The following is a 16,573-nucleotide window of genomic DNA, read 5'->3' as shown; positions in this document are numbered from 1 at the left end:
ATCACGAAATGTGCCTCATTATGCCTGACTAATCCAGAGGAATGTGACCATTTTCACAAAAAAAAACTGAAAACAAACTTTTTTTATAAAATCAGAATCCAAATTTGAGGCGAAGCCGAGTAGTAAAGCTATAGTTTAATATACAGTAAATTCTCGTTATGAGCTCGACGAACGGGGCTGGCGGCGGGCTCGTAGCGCGTTGTAGACACTATTCCGCGCAGCCAATGGCGCGAGCGAGAAAACAAGAGCGAACGAGAGGAAACGAAAGAGCCTCTCGCTCGTGCCCGGGTTCCCCCACTCTCGTCCGAAGGGTTCCAAGAAAAGGTGGGGATAGTCGCCGGGCTTTAAACGCGTGGTAGAAACGCTCATAACAAGGAATTACTGTATATATAAAATCCAAATACCATTGACTGACTCACTCGATGTTTTTTATATACGCAACAGAAACTATTTTTTATACCCGGATGATTCTAGTTCATTTTATGCGTTTACCCCTAAAGGACATAATCATTCTATTTTTATCATTTCAGGACCACTTTAAGGCCGAGGAGGACTTCCCCAGAGGGCCCGTGTTCTTACCGAAGCATACATTTTTCGATTTAAATCCACAAATTTGTAATTGTATTTTCGAAACGTGAAAAATACGTTTCTATACAGCAAGAAATAATAAACATTTAACCCCGAAAAAACATTAAAATGCGTACATTAGTTCTTGAAAAAATAATCATGAAAACAGGCCTCTTTTTCGACCAGCAAAGTAGAATGGGCCCTTAAGCTAATACACTATACTTTACGCACGTCCCAGTTTATTCTTGTCACACTAATAGAAATCCTATACTCCTCTAAACTATCCCTATTTTAAGTAAGTGAAAAAAAAATGGACACGGATTAAGAGCAGGGTTGCCACCTTATCACCATATAAATCCCGGAGTGCCACAAATGCCAACCCGGATATGGAAAAAGCAAGAAAAAAGTTTTGTTCTCGAATATCCGGAAAAGAAATGTGCGATTCTTTTAAGCTCAAACAATCCATAATTTAAAAGTATCTGTTTCTTTAATTAATAACTTTTATTATACATAAAATTACCAATTTCTTATTACCTCATTTTTCTCTACAACCCGGAGATTTTTCCAGTAAAACCGGAGCCCAAAGATTTTTTTTAAAACCCAAAGTCTCCGCGCGAATGCCGGAGAGGTGGGAACCCTGATTAAGAAGCATCGCTCGCGGTCAAGTGCGTAATAATTAAATTCTTCCACGTCCCGTTCTGCGCGCGTGGGAGCGCGCCTTAAGTCCGAGCTCCATTCAGCCTCGGCTGCCGAATGCCGATGGACGCCCGCAGCTGGCCGTCGCGTCGCCGAATTCACGCCCCGGCAATTTCGCAATGTTTGCGCCGAAGCTTCGCGGTTGCTTAACGAAACGTTCGGCGCCCATGTTAATAGCGATCTATCCGCGGTTCGACGATGCCAAAGCGGCGTTACGAAACGTAACTCGCGGAGATTGCGTCGCCGCAACGCGCATTATAATATAATGCCCTCCTCGGCGATGATATCTGCCTTACGTCACGCCGCTGAAACGCGGCTTTTTACAATATCTCCGGGTGTATCTCACAGCGCGGAGGCTTTTGTTGCTAACGACGGCGCGTGCCAGCCGGAATAATCACGGGCGAGTCGTGGCACCCCGCCTTAATCGATCCTCCGCCGAGATTCGGTGCCTCGGCGCGCAAATCGGCGTCCTTGGCTCGGAGCGACTTGCACCGTTTTTCCTGCGCCGCTCCTTTCAAAATTCGGAGTATACCCAGCGTCCTGTCGATTCTATTTACAACGACCGTTTCCAGAGTGTTTGCACATTTTCGTCTCTCGATGCCGTTGCGGGCAAACTGACGAGCGCAGAGCCGGTCCCAACGACCGAGCAACTTGTTCCACTGTTGCGTCGTGAGTAGCGAATTAATCGACAGGGAATTTACGGCTATGGCCAGGGGGGGATTACACGGATTTGTGTGGTTAATCGTCCCGATTACCCGCCTCACCCCTTGGCTTCTTCCTTCCCCTTCATTTGCACCAATAAAGCGGGCGGTCGCTTGTAAACGCTAACGACCACGGTGTCCGTGGATCGTGAAATTATATGGAGGAATAGGTACGGATCGCTGTGTAGCTGTTACAGAAATAACCAGCGCGAACATGTTAACAGGAAATGCAAAACGAAGGGATGGGGTAGCAGTGGATGCGCCGTTGCTGGGCGCTAAAAGGAAGAAGGATCGAATTGGAGCGTCGGTAATAACGCTCCTCGAGTACGTGCGACTGTAATTTACGAGTTACAATTCAGAAGCGTTGATGATAGCTGAGCGTCGATTTGCTAACTAATGCGCGATCGCTGGAGATAAAGTTCTGTGAAGCTGCTGGATGTTGGCTGCCGCCACCGCGCTTTGGGTCTAGTCTAATTAGGATCTAGCTTTGGGTTCAAGAGGTTACACGCAGTCAGCAGGTGTGTAGAAAAAGAACGATTCTTTGGGAATTTTTTCGGAAAGTGTACACGCATATTTTTATGCAAAGATTTTTGTATTTCGACCAGGGACACTTTAACAGGTTGTTATATTATGTTTCGGTGTAAAAGTATTTATTTATTGCAAAATTACATCTGATTTACTGAAATGAAGTTTTCGATTGCGGTGACCAGGATTTCTCTTCACCAATCTTTCTGAAACTTTGTAAGTCTCTTCTAGATATTTAAATCTAGTCTTTAATAGAAGCATTTGTTTTTCCAATGCATAGTTTTTATTTTATTGAGGAAAAATGAGTTTTTTTCTACGAGAATCGATCATTTCACTTTAACATCCGCCATTTTGTCCCAGATTAATATTTTATAAGAGGGAACGATTATAGACTAGATAAACTATTGTATTAACTAAATCTTTATCGTTTTTTTATTTCAGGTAACCCAGTTCCGAATAATATTGGTCACCGCGAAATGCATTTCTAAAAACAGCTTCCGGGGAATCAGTTGTAATGTTGTAATAATTAAATACTTTTGTACCGAAATATTATATAATAACCTTTTAAAGTGCCCCTCGTCTGAATACAGAAACCTTTGCATAAAAAGATGCATGTACTTTCTGAAATAAATTCCCAAAGAATCCTTCTTTTTCTACCTCCTGACTGCGCGTGACCCCTTAACGAAGTGTTTCTTTATTTGGATGCATTGTACTCTATATTTGGGAGATGCAGTAGTGGTAAAAAGAAAGTTTAAGCTTAAACTGAATTGTAACAGAAATGAGATGGGTTTGTATCTTAAAATTTCTATCCCAAAGATTAGATTTAATTATACAACGATTAAGCTTGTTAGCACTCTTTACACTGCAGCCTCGCTTTTAATATAATTTATACTGTACTACTGATTTTAAATGTATCTTCGAGGAATAATAATAGAATAATTAAATGGTTCCCAGAATAGGCTAGTGATTCCGACATAATATTCAAAACCTTAATAAGCAGTATCAAGTTGTTTATGCAGCCATGTAAGAATATAAAAAAATAGTTTTACACTTTCCCTTAACCACCACTGTATTTTTAATTGGAGATTATTAAATTATCCCTCAAGTATCGTAAACAGTGTACGATTTTGGTTCGGTACATTTTGTGAGAAAGAAAGGAAATATACATCTGTATATGTAGGGTGGACCAATAATAATTGCCACATTAATTACCAAATTTTTTTCTAATGAAAGTTGTTTCGTAGCTATGGGGTCGTCCTTAAATTACGTAAGGCTTTTGCTTACGTTTCCTTACAAGAGGGAAGTCAGGTAGCATCTTACGTACCTAATATTTTTAACCTAATTTTCAGTTTGAGTAGCCTACAAAACAACCCTTCACCGCATAGAGAAAACCAAGTTAAATAAATTACACAAACTTTTAAAAGAATTTTAATAACTGAAAAAAAGCAATGTAAAAAATATTACGTAGGGAAACCCTCCTTTCTTTCCCGGGGGTTGAATATAAAATCTTACGAATTCTTATACTGCAGGAGGGAGGGAGTAAGAAATTGTGAAAATTACCCTTACGCAATTTAAGGACGGCCCCTATGAGAGGGGTCATCGATTTTTTCTCTTAATTTCACGATTTTATTGCAAAGAACTAACGCAAAAAAAAACTTTTCTCTCCCTTTCACTTTTCTTGCGCAGTTCTTATCTATCTTCGCGCAATAAAGATCTGAATATATAAAGCAGAAAGCAAAATGTTTGTGTGTTGGTCTGTCGCCTAAAAACTTTCGAACGATAAACTCTGGGATCACGAAATGTGCCTCATTATTCCTGACTACTCCAGATAAATGTGACTAAGTACTTTACAAAAAAAAATTAAAAAAAAAAATTTTAAAAAATCAAAATCTAAATTTCGGGTGAAGCCGAGTAGTAAAGCTAGTATCTAATAATAATTCGTAGATATCGAAGATGGTAATTATTATCGGCCCACCCCGTATACCAGGAGCGTTAAATCAGTAAATAACTCGTTTAATCTGCTGCTTTTCATGGACCACTGAACAAGATAAAGGCGCGAGCAGTTCGACAGACGAATCGAGGGAGAGAAAAAAAAAATAGAAGTCGTTCCCCGAGTCAAGTTTAGGTTCTAACCTTTCAGCGATTTCGTAAAAAGCGGCCGATCCGGTTGCGCTCAGTCATATATAGACGATCGACGCGGATCTATACAGAATCTATAGAGACTCGATCGAGGTCACGATCACTTTAACGGTAGTCTTCGGGGGGACAATTGCTACTAGCCGTGAAACCACACAGCATCGGAAAGCCTTGCTTAATTACGTAAATTCCACGCGGAGCGATATGTTCCGTGTTTATCGCCGATAAGAACCAAGTATTCAAAGACCGAGCCGTTTAATACCTCCATTATAATTTCTGTACGGCAGTTCGTGCACCTCTGGCATTTTCTTCGGAATCTACCCGAGTGTAACGCACAACGAATTTCGTCGCGGAACGAAGCTGGAAAGAATGCGCGGAAAAGAAGTTCCGTAACGAAATATTCCGATGGCAGGTATCTCGTTAGAAAAATGTAGCACTGGTGGTAAATTAGTGGGTACATGCTTAAAATATTTTTTAATTTTTTTACGCAATCTGATACAACAGGGTTGCATCGAAGTAGCTACTAAAGTACAAAGTGCTAAATTAACTCAGAGTATAGAAAAATTGAAAATAATATTTACTGCGAAGTTAGTATTAATCCAAAGTGTTAAGTTAATCCACTTATTTTGGAGTATATATCTGTTGATTGATTGTGATAAACAATCATTATCATATTCCCATTTAACCCCTCATTGACACACCTCTTTTTTCGACCAACTTTGACATACCTGGGTGACTCACACCCAGAACAATTTTTGAACGACTGCCATTCTTATCTGAAGAATCCAATCGTCATGAAAAAAATCATGGGTCAATTTTAAGGTCTGCAGAATGTATTCCACAAGTTTTTTGATTGAAATTTCATCACAGTTTTTGTAAAAAAAAATCTAGAGTTCCATGTGTCGAGAAAACACGAAGAAAAACTTAAAAATTTGTTAACTTTTACAAATTCCAATATTAGAAGCTAAAAATCTACAGAGTTATTGTTCAGATATAATATTTTGAGAGAGAAAATAGTTTATAAGTCGGCTTTGGAAAAAAGGTATTTATTTTACATATAGAAGGTATAGAGCGTCAAAATCAGCTTATGGGTGGCTCACACCCAGAGTGTCAACGAAGGGTTAATAATAAACATATTCCCATTTTTGACCTTGAAGCATATTTTGATGGCATCGCTTTAATAATGTTAAATTACATCCCCCAGTGGCACAAACCACTACAAAATAGATTTAATTCCTTTTTGAAAAATGTCTTATTTCCAAGTTCGTCTGATGACATAGTGAAATAATTTTTAAGTCTCAAGAAGAAACGGAAATGAAATAAAATCTGAAATGTGCCCTTTTGAAAAATCACTGCTGAAATGATGTTTCCTTGATTTCAAATCAAACATTTAATGCCTAATAACACAGATGGTCACTGCTCGTGTTTGACTTAAACCAGGATCGTTGATATTTTCAAGGTGGTGCAGTTTCTATGGCCATTGCTGTATAAACAGATTTTAAAGGAATCTACAGTCTCGGTTTCTGCAACTTGATCTGCTACCGCAATACATACGTGCCTCCAAACAAACCACAAATTTTTTTCAACCTCCCAGTAGTAGATGGTATTATAATAATTCTATAATAACAAACAGTTCTTCTACCCTGCCCAATTTTATGATGCTCTATTATAGAGGCATATTAAATACCTACATGTATACCGAAAGTCCATTAGTGTTCATCACACGCCCTAAGCTACTCGTCGTTGAAGGGTGAAGAACCCAAAAGGGTGGAAAACCTCCACCCTTACTTCAGTAATTAACAAGCCGCCTAATCAGGGGCGAATTTGAATATTCAACGCCCCTAGGCTAAGCGTCCGACCCTTTGGAGACATCATCAAAAATTTTAATTCAAAAGCGTTGAGGCAACTTTAAAATTAATTCAGTATAACAACTCACATACGAGCCATCGTTAATTTGCTACACGAAAATAAAGTAAATTATTATTAAAATTGTCTCAATCCCCTACGTTTAAAGACCACCCAGACAAAGCAGTCTGAGCAAAAAGTTTTGCTACCCCTTTCAATTCCTTTCGCCGAAAATTCCCGCAAAGATTGACTTCGCTAGCTTCACTTACAAAAAACGCGGAGAGTCGAGTCGTCCAGTTGCTGATCAGAGCGCCCTCCGAACTGATCCATTCGGTCCCATGCAAAGCACAGCACAGTGAACACCTCGTTCCCTGGGTCTTTACAAGTAACCAGGATCGCACCTTGGATCGTCAGACTGCCGACATTCCATGGAAGTATCTCGTCGCAGGATCGAGCACTAGTATTCCCACAAGTCACAAGTTCTCACAAGATCAGTGAAAATCGTTGGAAAGGTTTCCAAAACCCACCCAGGATGAGCAACGCTCGAGGAAGGTGAGCAACGGGCGCGTCTCAAGCCGGACGCAGCTACCAAGCGCAAACTTTCTTCTCTCACTGATCCGTGCCAGGTATCCCGCACGTCCACTCCAGAACCACCTTCCAATAACTTCGATACACCACGGAATTCCCGGTGACTCCACTAAGAACAGCCGAACCTTCGCAATGTATCCAGAAGAGCCTTTATCCTTCGGAGCTCAGTCTCTATTCCTCAAGCACAGCGCGCGTGAATTTCTGTCCACGGTTTCGCTCGATCCTTCGTCCAATTCCTGGAGGGGAGGCTGGTGAGTTAACTATGCCACCAGGAACAATGGAGCAGTGTCCAGAGAAGAGGAGCGAGCCGCAGGACCTGTTGCGCCGGTGTAGGGTTCCCGCGCGGACGCGGTGCTGGCAGGGTCAAGATCAGCCGGCGATCTCGCGTTTATCGTAAGGGGGTGATAAGGTGGGGGTGGCGCTGTGGCACTTGTGCTCGCGGTGCGATGAAACGGAGCCGGGACACGCGGTTCACGATGGAGCTCCCGCGACTAACTACCGACAGACGCCGGGCGAAGTCTTTGAATACGGGCCGTTCGAGGGTCGGCGAGCGCGAACGGTGGGGAAACGGCGAGGGAGGGAACGACTGGTCGACTTACGTGGCCCCTAACGCCGCGGGGAGAGCGGGGACGTGCCCCTCCGGGACCCCATAGGCATCGGGAGCAGATGGGAACGCTTGGGGTGACTCACTTCCACCCTGGGTGTCTGCACAAAAATCTTCCTTTCTGTAGCTTTCCTGTTTTGACTCGTAATATAAGGAGGAAGAGGATCATTCGCTCGTAATGGTCACTTTCCTGTGGGTAATAAAGGCACAGTGGTGGTCAATCGGGAGTTTCAGATTTCTTAGTACCTAATTGAAATTCTGCGAGCTCTTCGTATTTATTCCGAGATGCGAACCTTGCTTTTTTTTCTGCCGCCCGAGGTTTCAACTTCCTTCAGACCCTGCTGCACTTCGACAAGCACGGTTCACGCTGCGTGCCATTTTCTTGCCGCAATAAAGACAGTTTCTTGCTCGTAATATAATCGGGCTGCGCCTCGTTAAAAGCTGAAGCAGCGTCCCGTTTCATTACCTCGTTACAAGGCTTTAAAGCTTGCAATTACTCGTAATGTAAGACCTCGATTATCGGCGTCGTTCGATTCAATTAAACGCGAGAGTGAGTTGAGGATGATAATATTAAGGGGGAGAATCCTATTCTTTGGGTTAGAAACGTAGCGAAATTTTAGATTTTTTTTTTTTAAGAAACTAGCGATTCGGATGATCTGAAATTTGGACCTTGTTTTTATGCATCTTTGAAGAAGTTGTGGTTTTTTTTTTATTAATTTTTAATAATAAATGTGGGAGTTATGCATGGTCGACCATCACGGCACCGTTGTCCGCTGGTGTGTACGATATTTCTGTAACCACTAAACCGATTACCTTTAAATTTGCCCTGTATGTCCAGCAAACATTACTTTATACTTTGATGAATCAGAATACCGATAAGTTATATAATTCTTTGATTACATAAGAAAATTGGCACAAAATTGTACCTATAACAAAAGTTTCAGACCTTTCAATCTGAAAATTCTCCACACTCCTCAAAAAATTATAGTATTTTTTTCTAGCTCATCACATTATGGCTACATATGTATACAGTGAAACGCCGTTTCATTTTTCTGGTTTAGGTTACCAGGAATATAAATATCATGCACACCAGCAGACGACGAATTTTGCGCGGCGTGTTGGTCGATCATGTATAACTCCTATATTTGTTATGAAAAATTAATAAAAAAAAAACTATTCGTTCCTCAAAGATGCATCAAAATATGGTCCAAATTTCAGACGAATCAAATCGCTCGTTTGTTAAAAAAAAATCCCCAATTTTGCTATGTTTTTAGCACAAAGAATAGGATTCCCCCCTTAACGGAGTGATCGATGGTGAAGTATTGGGAGGATTTAGAACGAGGGAGATTGAGATGATCTTCGGGGGAATTCCAGTGGAAATGCTTCCACGCTGTAATATTTTAAAAACGATTCCAGGGAGGCGTAACAGGTTGAAAGAAGTCGGATTACAAAAGAGGTATGCGAATTAGTTGTTGGGAGAAGTAATGAAGAAAACGCGAAAGGAATCGCCTAGTTTTTGCGTAGGTAGTTTATTAACGAGGCATTGCGCAACAAATGGTCAGCTTTTAATCCGATGTACCCGGAACGGAATAAATATTCCATCGCAAGAGGGATAACATTTATTTAAAGGAAAAATAGACGTTTCTAGCTCTTCTTAACTGTTCGCATCAATATTAATTGCTTGCATTTAATTAGGACTTCTCGATCAGCAATAATTCATCAGAAACGACCGTAATGTCTTCTTCTTCGGTTGGTAATAGTTGTATTAAGATATTCTGAATGTTCACGCCGTTTGTCCTGTCCATGAGAAGATTTCAAGGACTAAGCTTTTTGGGGATTTGGAGTCGACTGTCGGTGTGGAGTTAGTTGTTCGACGCAGCAGTAATTAGAATGTTTTAATTATCTTGAAATGTAACATTGGAGGTGGGGGGTGTAAATGAATCGAGATGAATGTCTGTACACCACTCCTTTTTTAATAGACGTGAGTAGGTAGTTCTCGCTGGATTAACAAAGTTCGTGGAACGGTTAACACTTGTAAAATTGCAACGACACGACGTCTCGTCGTCCCTCAAAGGACTGGTACGTGAGCGAGGGTTGCGCGTTTTTTTTTTTTAATAGTTAGCTTGAGTATAGGGCGGAGGATGTTTCCTTTAGTCCCCTCGGTAGACCGTCCCTCAGAGCTAGAGTTATTGGAGTTACCAGCCTCGTGTAGAAGTGAGTCCAAATGAGTGGTTGCGGGGAAAACTTTCAAAAACCGCAGTACGAGAATGAGTGTGCGCGTCACCCCTGGAGGGCTATTTATACAGCCCTCGCAGAGGGCCGCGTCCCTCAAGCGACGCCGAAAACGCGCGGGAAAAATCGGCACGAAGACGCGTCCGTGCGCGGAAAAATCCTGACCTGGACCAGTTTGGCTGCCAGATGTATAACGTGACCATAGCCTAACTCACCCAGGCCCACGGGGGAAAACCCAAGCGGGCCTGCGCCTAACAGTAACAACGTTCCTTACACACGAAGGCGGTTTAGCGACAAATCCGCCACAGAGGAGTCTGATAAGTGGAACAAAGAACAACAAAGAACAATTGATTTTCTAGAGAAACTTAACTCTGAAATAGTATTGTGTTAAGTTCAGCGAAGAATGCAATGGTAGAATGGAAATATAAGCCGGTTAATTTGAAGTGGGAGAATAGAAATTACAATTCAATAGATGTGATTGAATCTGTTCCTAATGTTAATGCATTCCTTTCATTTCTTCATCTACTACCTTGACCATTCTTACACATAAGCTTTTCTATTATCTCTAATCTAATTCTGATCGATGCATTCCCACGAGCATGAGATTGCTCCCTTCAGATAGTTTCCCTCCTCTAATTTCTACACACTCGACTGCATCCACGCAAATACTGAATTGCCCAAAACTTTGACGTTTCACAGGAACTTAATGTGAACCAAAAACACTTGATTGTGAATTTCACACGACTCAGCGAGTGTTTTTATTTATTACTGATCCTGGAAACCTGGCATACAGTCTGCAACTACGTCAAATGATAGTTTACTGTGAGCACTTCGGATTTTTCATACTCGTAGACACCGGGCCCGGGCTTCCTGCTTCGAAAGTTTCGCAGGAAGAACGAGGGTAGGCGAGTTTCATGGTGCAACGCGTAATGTGGCACGACTGTGCAGACGTCTGGTTCGAAAGTGTTCCGAGAACGGCCGACTCACGCGAAAACCGAGCGCATAATGATCTATTGAACCGCGAAGACGATTCTTTGGATCGTCCGGGGAAGCTAACGAAGTGGATGAACTGATTGCGGGGCTATTATGCTTCGGGAGGAGGAGCCAACCGAGTTCCACGTTTCGCACGTACAGTGGTTGCGTTAAAAAAAAGAGGTCCAACTCCGAACAGTAAGGAAAATAAGGTTTGTGCGTTAAAATCTATATCCCAAAGATTGAGGGCTTGATATTAAGTTAGTTCTGCTTACCGCCACTGTAAATAATAAACTACCACCTCGTGAATTCTTTAAGTTAAATGGATAGTGGGGAAGTGGATACTGAGAGTATTTTGTTCCAGTGGCCACTGAGAGACTCGGGGAATTCGCAACCTTGAGGGGAACGAGTGTCCGGTCGATGTCTGACCACGAGAGAAAGAGCCTGAAGAAAATTTGGGTCGATGTCGATGGCAAGAGCAAACAAAATTAAGGCCACGCATACCGCTCAACAGCTGTCGGGTTGCATTAACAGGCGTGGAACGTAACACTTTTCTGTAGTGTATCACGGATTGCAGCTGATGCATCGTGGTAAACGGTACTGTGCGGCTGCAGCTGACGATTATGTTTAGGATGCGAGTTAGATTGAAGCTAGATGTAGGTTCAGGTAGATAATATCAGTGGATGTAGGTGAAGATTTGGATGGATAGGTCTGTGGGTATAGGTGAGGATCTACCTTCAAAGATAGAGGCCTGGAAAAATTAGTTAGATCTAGATGGGAGTGTAGAGTCTAGGTTAATCCGAGTTGGATCTACCTCAGATCTAGACAAGGGTCTACAGTAATCCAAGTTAGGCTCAACTTAGATCTCCATCCACTCTGAGTTAGGTCCGCGTTAGAGTTTAAATTAGTCTCAATTATAACTAAATTCTAATTTCTAGGTTAGCTCTGCTACCTGTATCCTACAAGCAACACATAATGTTATCACTTCAGCGGCCGCTGTTAAGTCACCGATGTACATTTCGAAGCCTGGCACGCTTTGCAACGCCCACCCAAACGAAAGCGAATTTCGAGTCGGTGACCGAGGATAAGACCAACAGGACCGAAACCAGGACACGACTCTCGCGACTGCCATCGCGATTCGTAATCATTTCTCTGGATTTTCTTCAACGTCCAAACCATCATTTACCTATCCTGACATTTACCTGCAATTTTGCAGCGTCGTTATTGCTCCATCCTCAGGAAATCAAGCTTGCACCGCGACTCGATTGACGGCGGACCGTAAGCAACGAACTATTTCACGCGGGCCAGGGTAACTTTCGTTTCGTTATATCGCGGATGCAGAGATTAAAGAGCCTCGAACAATGATTCTTCTTCTCTTATTAGGATCAACTGTCCCCCACCCACAGATCTTCAGTACACTCTACGATGCTGAGTATGATGATAATGCACACTCCAACGAATATATTATTCGTCTAGCAGCGATTTCTCTTGCCGTACGTTTGATGAATGTTGCTTCCTGGACGATGCCCGTAACGGGAATCCGCGTGGAAGAAATGGAGTCCCTCGGTTCAGAAGTGTCTAGGATGACTATAAATCATCCCCCTTTTTAAGCCCGTTTCCAGCATGCAAATGCCTCCTATCATATATCCCAACTAAGAGACCAGCGAATAATAATCCCTGCAGCCCTCTTCTCTATAAATAATGACTGCAGAACGTAACTAGGGTGCGCCAATCAACCCTAATCTCTGCCGTCCAACACGATAGAGGTCCCAATCAAGGTAGCTCGAGTTGCCCACTGATCATTTTTTCATAGCCCTTGCTATGCTGGTACCGTTAGATCATTTATGCGAGATCTACGAGGGCCATTTTGTCACGAAACAACATCCCAGCAAAGTGTTCTCCCACGTTTCGAAGCGTCTGCCTCATCTCCGAAGGATTATTAACTCCATCCTCTGGACCCCGGGGACGATCATCATCATCGACGTATCGTTTAGCTGGCTTTCTTTCACCGATGAAATCGTTTTACCATTGTTTCTTTTTTGCAGTGGCTCTCCCTTAGATATTCATCTTGGAAGCGTTATTCCGTTCCAGTTCCCAGGCGCTGAGCAACCGATGAGGAGCATCGAGAGTTCCGGACCAACTTGTTCTCGCAACACGTCAAAGTCCCGCGATCGACTTTCTGTCCGTGTTTTATCTGTTGCTTCGGTGCCTCCACTTCCGCCGGCGTAACACAGGAAGGGCTGCCGCTTATCTTTCCGTTTCCCTTTTCGTGTGCGTTCCTCGACACGGTGCGGGTTATTGTACTATCGCTGAAATCCATCGACGGCTATATTACTTCTGCTAACGAGATTTATGTAATACCTGACGATGAGATATCCTCTATAGCAAGCAAATGCTGTCGATGTGGTTCGTGGCGTTTCTGACGTTAAACAAACGCAACTCGAGAAGTTCCGATGCTTTTTCTTTCGAACACTGAAAATTTCTAAGGCGTTTATAAACTTAGATCTAAGGTATAGATGCATGTGGGTTGGATTTAAATCAAATGTAGATGGGAGGAGTCTAGGAATTTTTTGTATAGAACTTCGGATAGTCCAAATATCGACTAAGGTGATCGGTAATGTAGGAATAGATTTTGTAATTCCTACGTATTTATGGGAGTCGGAAAAAAACGAACCTCCGGCGATGGGACTCGAACCCACGATCCGCGGGATCCTCTGCATACTGGTCAGCCGCTTAACCAACTCCACCGATGTCGATTCTCCGTGGTCTCTGCGTTCCAAGCTCCCTCTTATGGTAGGTATGATACCACAGTAATGTTAACGTAAACGGCGTTAATGGAATTAAGGTCCCCTACGCTTAATATGTAACTGGATTCTCGTCTCGACACGATTTTCGCAAGTATGAGGCACAGATTAAACGCACACTACGTCGATAAGTGTTCTGTGTGTTAAGACGCAGCGTTTCTAAGCGAAGAGAATCCTCGCCGAGGCGCAATTACGTGGAGCGCGCTAAATAACTGCGGAAGTTCAATTAATTCGAATCACGCGATTCTGAAAAGCTAAATACAGCGACGTGAAACGAGAGCAGATAACGTAATAAGCGAAAGTCTCGGCTGGAGGTGGAAATTGCGATCGAGGGCCTCCAATTAATATTTCGTGGCTTCGCCGAGCCCTAACACACGCTTCTAGACTTCAACGCTGGAGACCGATGATGAAATTAAAAAGAAAAACAGAAACAACGAACTCTAAGACTGCTCCCTCTCTCCATCTTGAATTTAGAAAAATAATGCGAGCTTCTGACTTTCAATTCGGAAGCACAAGCACCGTGAGCAGTCGACAGCTTTATCTCGAATCTGCTGGTAACTCGAAACGATTTAGAAATGCTCGTCGGTTGCGAAAATAGCGAGGAAATTCTTATCCGAGGCTGTCATCGATAGTCGAACGTGAAAATCAGTTTCTTGTATCGAGATATCGCGAACGTCCTCGAAGTATGTTGTTTCTCAGCGCACATAAATAGAAATTGAAAAATTCCACCTGTTTCTGGGTTTAATTCTAATTTCGAGCAAGGAATTTGTTATTAGTGAGTCATTTTATTATTAATACCATTTTGTATTCATATGCGAGTCCCTGTTAAATTCCAGCTCTCTAAATTCAGAATGAAACGAAGTCAAAGGAAAAAAATGCTCGTCGAAAAACACTAATCGAATTTTAATTACTAAATGAATAAATGATTAGACATTTTTGTTCATCAATGCGCGCGATGGCAAGGTAAAAGGCTCGATCGAGGTCTACCGGATCGACGCACTCGGATCTCAATTGAGGTCTACTGGCATCAAGTAGGTTAATGAAAACCGTATGCAGAGTTTGCCTTCTGAACCGTAAATTTTTGCAAACTTTCCACCGACGACGGCTTTCTTTAAAGGTTCCATCGCGCGGTGACGTGCAAACTGATATCCTCATACTTCACATTCCTTGTTATTCCAAATTGTCTACATATTTTTTAACGAAGAACCTCTTTCTAATCCTCTCCAATTACACAACAATCTATACACCTTTCTATTAAATTCCTCTACATCCACGAATCCCACACAGAAACACGTGAACCGGTCCGTCATATTTCCTAACCTAAAACAGGCCCGTCCCTTTGTTTCCCAATTCCTACAAGCCTACCTACTTTAGAACCATTATTGTGTCTAAAAGAGTCTATATTTCTTCCCAAGAAATATCCCCAGTAATGACGAAATTGCTGCAGCAATCGCCTCGAAGAACGTTCCTTTGCAAGTAGCCAATGGAAAGGGTTGATCCGCCACTGAGTATGCACGATGTTCTCGCGTGAGTCGCGCATGAACATACAGAGTGCTCTGTGTCACGATTATCCGCACACCTGGCGGTTGCAACGTCGCAGACGTTCACCGAAAACGGCGGCCTGGCCGCCAGAGTTGGGAAAGTCGGTAACGTTGCACGCTCTGAATCGAATGGGACGAGTCGAGGCACGGCTGGAAACGAAAGTGAACCAATTTCTAATCGACTGCACGTCTCGGCGTGCAGCGCTCATGTTGGAACGCATCTTCGATCACGGTTCATGGGTGCCCGCAGCAGAAAAGGAAGCGAAGCTATGGGTAAGAACTGGCAGCTGAGGGGAGGATGGTGCGCTTGCGCAATGGCCTTAAGGAGCATACGAGTTATTCCACGTCAACTGGATCGCTTTCGTACTTCGACGTCAGGGATTTTGATGAGATTGAAATATATTGCTGTCAGTGTGAAATTAGGCGGGGTTTAAGTCATCATTTTCCTAGTTTCGAAATTGTTTAAAAAATACAAGCCCTCAAAGTTTACACTTGTGTCGTGTGCTGGAAAAGTGTAGCGTGACGTATTGAAGTCGGGATTAAGTAAATACAACAATAGTAAAGTTGGATGAGTGTATCCAAAGGTTTCTTTTGCCATTGGAAGATTGCAGGTTATGTTATGAATGTACAAGTTGGTTTTTGGAAAGCGGTTCTTACTAAATATTGATAGAAGTTTTAGAAGCTTACAAGCATCTGTTTTCCAAGATTATTTCAGAGATACTGGACAGACACGATTCGCAGAACATGGACGTTGATTTTCGACCTCGACCACGCTTAATCAGACCAGCCAGATTGCCCGACACCTTTGCGTCACCCGAGACAACAACAGACCTAACAAGATAATTGTAGCACCCTATTTAAGACCCTAGTACCGAGGCATTTAAGATCGTTAAGCCAGAATACTGTCCAGCAGAGAGCGAATAGAGATCCTTGAAATTGTTGCCATATATCCCTGCGCAGCTAAATGTAATTCCCCATTAAAAATAATAAAAAAAAAAACACAATGAATTCGCGATATTTAGAAATGGAACAGACTCTTTATTTCAACGATTAGTAATTTCTATATTCTACATATATTCCATCTCTAATTTTTATATCTCTAATTTGCAGATGTTCAATTTCTATATTTCTGATTTTTATATTTCTAATTTCTATATTTCTAATTTCCATATCTGTAATTTCTACATACAGTAAACACTCGTATTAAACCCGACGGACGGGGCTGGCGGCGGGCCTACGACGCGTTACGGACACTATTCCGTGCAGCCGATGCCGCGAGAGGGAACGAAACAGTTGACACGAAGATAGTCGATTCTTTCGTTCCCTCGCGCTCGTTCTGCGGTTCTCTCACTCTCGACCGAA

General features: G+C 42.5%; 1 protein-coding gene across 3 annotated transcripts in view; it reads right to left on the bottom strand.

The window, feature by feature from the left end:
• LOC143375922 (uncharacterized) overlaps positions 1-16,573 on the bottom strand; it is a 54,006-nt gene that overhangs the window by 16,288 nt on the left and 21,145 nt on the right. The window contains exon 1 of one of the 3 annotated variants that reach the window (XM_076825572.1): positions 6,740-7,556. The exons of the other annotated variants lie outside the window; for them this stretch is intronic. The gene's annotated coding sequence lies outside the window, so the exon portion shown is untranslated. Of the gene's footprint in view, positions 1-6,739; positions 7,557-16,573 lie in introns of those variants that run through there. 3 annotated transcript variants of the gene reach the window in all.

This window comes from Andrena cerasifolii, chromosome 13 (genome assembly GCF_050908995.1).
Source record: "Andrena cerasifolii isolate SP2316 chromosome 13, iyAndCera1_principal, whole genome shotgun sequence".
Classification (NCBI taxonomy): Eukaryota; Metazoa; Arthropoda; class Insecta; order Hymenoptera; family Andrenidae; genus Andrena; species Andrena cerasifolii.
Note: the sequence above shows the minus strand (reverse complement) of the source record. Positions and strands in the feature narration are given on the sequence as shown.